The 7,862-nt window shown below is 41.0% G+C and overlaps 1 long non-coding RNA gene across 1 annotated transcript; it reads right to left on the bottom strand.

Annotated features, from left to right (window-relative positions):
- Positions 1-3,009: 3,009 nt before the first annotated feature.
- On the bottom strand, positions 3,010-7,617 carry LOC133829313 (uncharacterized). Its single transcript, XR_009891682.1, has 3 exons — positions 7,532-7,617; positions 7,356-7,422; positions 3,010-5,433 (listed from the first exon to the last, which is right to left on the bottom strand). It is a non-coding gene; the product is annotated as an uncharacterized LOC133829313 (long non-coding RNA).
- Between the last annotated feature and the right edge of the window lie 245 nt (positions 7,618-7,862).

Below are 7,862 nucleotides of genomic sequence, written 5' to 3'. Positions count from 1 at the left end.
ATCTTTGATTTTTATCGGCGATTTCATGTCGATTAGGGCTTTGATTTTTTCGGGGTTAGCTTCGATTCCTCTTGAATTGACAATGAACCCCAAAAATTTCCCTGATCCTACTCCGAAGGAACACTTGAGAGGATTTAGCTTCATCTGATACTTATTCAAAACATCGAAACACTCCTGTAAATCCTTCACATGTCCTTCTGCCTTTTTCAACTTCACCAGCATGTCGTCTACGTATACCTCCATGTTTACTCCAATCAACTCCTTAAACATGTTGTTAACTAGTCGCTGGTAAGTCGCACCAGCGTTTTTCAGTCCGAAGGGCATTACTTTATAACAGTATAACCCTGTATTGGTCCGAAAGCTAGTGTGATCCTCTTCAGGGGGATGCATACTGATTTGATTGTATCCTGAGTATGCATCCATGAAAGAGAGGATCTCATGTCCTGCAGTTGCATCGACCAGCTGGTCGATCCTTGGGAGTGGGAAGCAATCTTTTGGGCAGGCTTTATTAAGGTCTGTGAAATCCACACAGGTTCGCCATTTGCCGTTAGGCTTGGGAACCAGTACTGGATTAGAGACCCACGATGGATAAAAAGCCACCCTGATGAGCCCATTCTCCTTTAGTCTTTCAACTTCTTCTTGTAAGGCTTTCGATCTGTCCTTATCGAGCAGCCTTCTTTTCTGTTGCACGGGTGGAAAGCTTTTGTCAACGTTCAGGACATGGCTAATGACTACAGGATCTACCCCAGCCATGTCTTTATGTGACCAGGCAAAAACTTCCTGGTTCTTTCTAAAAAATTCCACCAGTGCATGCTTCGTTGTTGCTTCTAAATTTTTACCGACCTTTACAACTCTGGTCGGAATTTTTTCGTCAAGTTGGACCTCTTCAAGGTCCTCGAAGAGTCTAACATCTTCCTCAAAATCCCTAAAGCGAGGATCTAAATCTCTATCCTCACTTTGGGCAACACCCTATTTGGTGACTCCATCACCAGATTAGGCTTGTGTATCAATGGCCATCTGCAACCTCTCTGGGAGAGTGCTCTTCGACGTTCCCTTCTTTGCCTTTGTGATCGAGGCATTGTAGCACTCTCTTGCTTCCCTCTGATTTCCCAACATGCGTCCGACCCTTGTGTCTGTCGGGAATTTCATGGCCAGATGCCATATTGAGGTGACGGCTCGAAGGTCAACCAGTATGGGCCTTCTGATTACAGCATTGTACGCCAAGGGACAATCGACTACTATGAAAGTAGCGAGTAATGTCCTGGTAACAGGCACTGTACCTGCTATTACTGGAAGTCTGATTGACCCTGTTGGGGCGAGTCCCTCACCAGAGAAGCCGTAAATTGTCTGGTTGCAGGGTTCCAAGTCCTTGATGGAAAACTTCATGCGTTCCAGCGAAGATTTATACAAGATGTTTACTGAACTTCCTGTATCAACCAGCACTCTCTTTACCATCATGTTGGAAATTTGAACATCCACGACCAACGGATCGAAATGCGGGAATAAGACATGCTGGGCATCAATGTCAGAGAAGGTTATTTCACCGTCCTCTGACCGAGCCTTCTTTGATGCCCGATCCTCCACAGTCATCATCTCGATGTCCTGGTCATGGCGTAGGGTCCGAGCATATCGTTCCCTTGCCTTTCCATTGTTTCCTGCGAGGTGCGGGCATCCACAGATGGTGAGTAAAGTGCCAGCTATGAGATCAGGCTGCAAAGGTGGCGAGCGTTGGCGTGCAGGCGCCTGCTCGTTGCCATCTGGAGCCTTTCGTTGGGAAGTTCCCAAGGCCCGTACGTATCTCCTCAAGTGTCCTTGTCTGATAAGGAACTCGATTTCGTCTTTCAGCTGGTTGCACTCGTTTGTATCGTGTCCGTAGTCGTTATGATAACGACAGAACTTGGTAGTATCTCTTTTCGAAATATCCTTTCGAATGGGACCGGTCTTTTGTAAGGCACACTGGAACTCGTGGCCTGATACACCTCTCCTTGAGACTTGATAAGGTCAGTGTAGTTAGTGAACCGCGGTTCATAACATTGCCCTTAGCGCATTTGTTTTCAAAGGTGGAAGGTTCATTATGGGACTGCTTCCCCCCATTCTCGCCATTGCCATTATCGTTCCCGTTGCCTTTGCCATTGGGTTTTGATCCATTGGCGGCTTTGGCGGGTTCTGCAGTCCCCTTATCTTTGCCTGGGGGATTTCCCTCGCTGGCGATGGCATCCTCGAGCTTGATGTACCGATCAGCTCGATCCAAGAATTCTTGAGTAGTCTTAACTCCATTCTTTCTGAGGCTACTCCACAAAGGCGTACGACGCCTAACTCCTGCAGTTAGGGCCATCATCTTGCCCTCATCTCCCACTGTTTTAGCTCCAGCTTCTGCTCACATAAAGCGCTGGACGTAATCCTTCAGTGGCTCTCCTTCTTGCTGGTGTATTTCCACCAGCTGGTTCGCCTCAGTTGGGTGCACACGACCCGCATAGAATTGTTCGTAAAATTCCTTTACGAACACCTCCCAAGAAACAATACTTGCAGGAGGGAATTTGAAAAACCACTCCCGTGCAGCATCAGAAAGTGTTGCAGGAAAGATCCTACACCGAGCATCTTCGGACACTTTCTGAATGTCCATTTGTATCTCAAATTTGTTGACATGAGATACTGGGTCACCATACCCGTCAAAGTTCGGAAGTGTGGGCATCTTAAACTTGCTGGGAGTTTCTGCCACAGCTATCCTCTGAACGAAAGGAGTGCCCCTTCTTCTGTCGTACTCGATATGAGACGTCCTTCTCCCGACCAGCTGTTGTACTGCCTGGTTCGGGGCATCTATTTGGGCTTGCACGGCGTCGGGAATCGCCGAGGCCTCTGCTACTGGGGGAATGTACTCGTCGTTCCATTCCCGACGGTCGTTGAGTACATCCCTTAAATCTTCATCTCTTCGCCGTTGCTCGCTTGCTCCGAGCCGGTTAAAGACATTATTTTGTCGGGGTTGCCCCCCAGCGTTACATCTCTCTTGTTGGTCTTCTCTAGGTGGTGGTGGGCTTCTGCCCCCACCTCTCTCTTCGTTTCTCTGACCGGCATTTCCTCTGCCTGAGTCGGCCTCGTTGTAACCATGGCCATCTTTGAATCTTGATTGGCTATGGTGGGACCGACTATCCCCTCGGTTGCCTCCTCGGGCAGGAATTTCCCGAGCGTTAGAGGGTGGCCTACGTTGGTCGGTGGGTCCCCGTGCATTATCATGCCGTGGGGGGCCCCAGACCGCAGAGCTTATCTCTGAGTTCCTTCTGTTGCCAGAAGGACGTTGTCCCCTGCTTGGTGGGTTCGGCTCTTCACCCCTATGGCGTCTAGGACTACGGGGCTGCTGCCCGGCCCTATTCTGCTTTGGCTGCGGGGGATTGCCTCGACCAGCCTGGGATGGAGGCTGCGCTTCAGGATCCCTTGGTGGGACATCATCCTGAGGCATTGGTGGCTGCTCGGGCCTTTGAGGGCTCGACGACTAGATCGAAGGGCTAGGATTGGGACCCCTTTGGGGTGGCCCATTTGAGGGTTGACCAGGCTGTGAGGCAGGTGCAGCCTGATTCCTAGCCAACTGCAGGGCTACTTCAAGGGCTGCCATGGCCTCCCTCTGACGATGGTCCATCTCCGCTTGTCTCTCACTTAGCTCCTGGCGCTGACGCTCTATCTCTTGTTGCTGCCGTGCCATAATCTCCGCAGCACTTTCTTGGCTGGCCCTCAGATTGGCCAGTTCATCTTGCAATACCCCCAAGGTACTTCTCAGCGTCTCGGAATCCAGTTCCTCCTCTTCAAATTCCAAGTGTGGCTCATTTTCAGCCATGTTTGGAGGAGGAGGAGGTTGAGATGGTGCAGCGCTAGCCGCCTGCCCAGTCTTCTTTGTTGTTTTCGCCATTAATGCTTCAACAATCACGTATCAAGCTCTCAATGAAAGCACCAGAATGTTGACCCTCGTTTTGGTCAACTGACACGGAGTCAAACGCTTGATATGGATAAATGTGTTGGAAGAGATATAATGACAAAAACAGTAAAGAACACAGTAAATTATACTGGTTCGACCCCAAGAACTGGTAATGACCTACGTCCACTTAAGCTATTATTGATATGAGCTCTCAAAGGAGTGATAAAAGAACTAGGGTTCTCTGAGTTTCACCAGCCTGAGAGAGATAAAATAATACAATCGTAATACAATAGCTCTAATTCTCTTCTAAGTGTATAGCTTCAATCAACCAAATGCCAAAAGTCCCTTCCTTGAGCTATCTTTCTCTATTTATAGGCTCAAGGAGGATTACATGAATTTTTTACAGATATTTGTTCTTAATTAATCGGATAATCAGGAATCATAGGAGATAATCTCGGAATTGATTATGATTTACCCAAGATCACTTTGAAATACGCGGAGTATACGACCACGCTGGTCGTATAGAAACTTCAAATGTTACGCTAGGAGAATCTTACTGGTCGATGGTCGAACAGAACCTCTGCCAGGTGCAGCCACGTGTTTGAAAACGTTTGCCACATCACCTGTGCCTATTTTTTTGGATAACAGAGGGTATTGTAAAACGCCATTAACTAGTACTTAATAAAACATTCACATTTTCAATGGTTTATAATAGAAAGCCACTTATTATAAAGGTTTAAGTGGGGTCTCACTTAAAAAATGCAAGTTGGGCCCAAACGTTTAAAAAGAAAATATCATTTTCATGCAAAGTTCTAAAACAAACAAAAAAATTAAGTCCCACTAACAATTTTAAGAAAATTCCATAAAACATAACATCGTTTCTCGTCCATAGGATGCCCCACGCCATACACACCAGGACGACAGAACTCCCCACATCACCACGCGTGCCACAGAGAAACCTATTTGCTACCTGGAAGGGAAAGTAAGGGGGTGAGCTAAAATCCCAGTAGGGAAGTACAAACAACAAGCAAGTAAGATACAACAAATTACAAACACCATCATTCATCTTTATACATCATAGCATCATCATAAAATAACAAAACATTATAACATAATCATAAACATCACCAAACATCATAACATAATCATAAACATCACCAAACATCATAACATAATCATAAACAATTCCTTTTGAACATGGCCTGCTAACTTGTCCATGCCACCCTTTGAGGTAAATAGGAGTCTCTGGTCCTTGAATAACCTCAGCGCGTGCCCTTGGAGTTACGTCTTCTTATCCTTAGTAACTCGGGTTACGTCTTCATATCCTTAGCAACCCATTTTGATGTGCCGCGTTTATCACGCTAACATCCATTCATACAAGCCAACATATCATCACATTATAGCATTCATAATTCATAACATTTTCATTCACACAACAGTCTTACCATTCATAGTATAATAATCATAAATTCTATCTAACTTCCTTACCTCAGGTCCAAGCAAAGTAAAACCACAACTTCTCAACGAGCCTATGCCATAATCAAAATGGCATTCCTTAGCTTCACATAATTACTATTTTCCCTTTCATATAACTCGTGTGTGCATGGGCCATGCACACATGGTGAGAGTTACACACAACATACAAATATGCTTAGTTACACATAATGTCATAAAAAGAATAATGCTCATTCTACCTATATTGCATGCATGATCCTTCTATAAAAACTACATGGTTACATAACAAACATAATTTTGGACATAAAAGTGAATTTGCATGTAACATGCATACGTGGGAACGCTGCGTAATTGTGGCGTTTAAAATGATAATTCTATGCGTCTTACTTCTATCGTTTTAAAAATAATAGACTTGTAACATGCTTTGTTTACTATTAATTATATTCTTAAAAAATTACTATGTTAATTAAATCTCTCAAGACATTATTTTTATTTCATACAAATAATTTTATTTAACCATTAAAAAAATATATGTGATAAATCCATTAATTATATTCAAATTACGAAGAAATAACAAAGGCTTGAAATTTATTTAAAATACCTATGATTATCATGTTTCCTTAGAAAATATTAATTTAATTTAATTAATTGTGTTACTTAGTTGATGTGAGAAAAATATATTTTTTAAGTGTAGGAAAAATATATTTTTGCTTGAATTATTTTAAGACTTAATTCTATGTAACATATATTCATATGTGACAATTAAATGATTATTTTAAACTTATTAAACTAAACTTTCAGCCACCATTGAATTTCTTTAAAAAAATCACAAATACATTAAGTTCAATATTTTTTCATAATCAAATAAAGAAAAATCATAACTATTAAAATAAACACCCATACTATATTAAAAATACAATTTTTAATATTACCATAGTTTAGGGTTTTATTTATTTCAAATACTACTCAAATACCTCTTATTAAAACACACTACACATTTTTTTTTTTACAAAAATTCCAGCAATCATATTTATCATTAAAATCACCATTTTCATTTTTTTTAAAACTCATATTTTCATCAAAATAAAAAAAAATCCGTGGGTAATTATTTGTGCAAAAACATCATTTTAAGTGTGAATTAAAACACTATTTTATTCTCACAAATACCACATATCATTAGAGACATTCCTTATGCATGCACATCATTATTTCATCAATCTTTTTACCATTTAATCACAAAATCAGCAAGCATAAATCATCATGAATTTTATCTTTTATCTCATGCCTCTCAAAAATCATACATGTCTAATTGTCACAATTAATCACAAATCCTAACATGCTCTTATTATACAAATAATTCAAGGAAATAACCAACACATATTCAATTACAACCTTCCAAAACCTTATTCTATCTCCATTGAGTTCATACATGCAACCCAACAAAATAATAATACAACATGCGTGAATAACATAAACACCAATCTTCATATATACCTTTATATTAAACCTAACATGTTCCTATTATTTTTCATGCATACCATACTTTATTGATACATAATCTCATATACACCCTATCATGTTTCTAGATTCACAATTTATTTTAAAACATATAAGAAAAACAATCATGCTTGAACATCACCCCTAGGCCGAAACACCTAGGATACCCAACAAGAATTTACACAACATCCTCATCTATAAACACATGAAACCTAGCATGTTTCTAACATGTATGAAACATAAGAAAATCAAACAACCCAATATGCCCAAACCCCATAGGCCGAAACATACATACATAAAATCATAAAATATCATCAACACCATATTTCAATAATCATCTCATTACACATATTATGAACATACAACAATAGAAATCAAACCAACACCATAAACCCCTACCCACGCCTAGATCAATCTCCCATGCATCAATATATTAAAAATATCCACAAATCTAAGAACTCAAGAGAACACCATAACATTAGGGGTAGAGATTCAATACCTCTCTTGATTGTAAAATCAAGAACACAACATGATCAACACCCAAGTGATAATCACCCTTGAATACCCTAGGGTTTTTGAAACCCATGAAGAAGAAGAACATAGAAAAAGACTTAAGATAATGAGGAAGATAAACCTAAATCTTAAAACAACAAGGAATCATAAGAAAAACCATACCTAAGACCTCCTCCTTCTTCTTCATTTCTTCTCTTCCTTCTCTCTCTTTCACGCCTCTCTCTCTCTCCTTCTCTTTCTAATTTCGGCGGCCACAAGAAAAAGAATCCCAAGGCTTCCATACCCTCCTATTTATAGCCTCTAGTGACCTAACCTTAAGAAAAGGCTCAAGTGTGAAAAGCCAAATTCCTATCCCATAAATTAAGCTAAATCCCATCATTTCCTCTCCTTACACCTCACCTAAACCCTTATCCTAATGTGAACCAAATCAAAATAAACCTTGTCATCTTTTCCTACAAGATGACAACTTATATTTCTTTTCTTTTCATAATAA

The sequence above is a fragment of the Humulus lupulus genome, chromosome 4 (genome assembly GCF_963169125.1).
Source record: "Humulus lupulus chromosome 4, drHumLupu1.1, whole genome shotgun sequence".
NCBI lineage: Eukaryota > Viridiplantae > Streptophyta > Magnoliopsida > Rosales > Cannabaceae > Humulus > Humulus lupulus.
The sequence above is the reverse complement of the archived record's forward strand: the minus strand, read 5'-3'. Positions and strand labels throughout refer to the sequence as shown.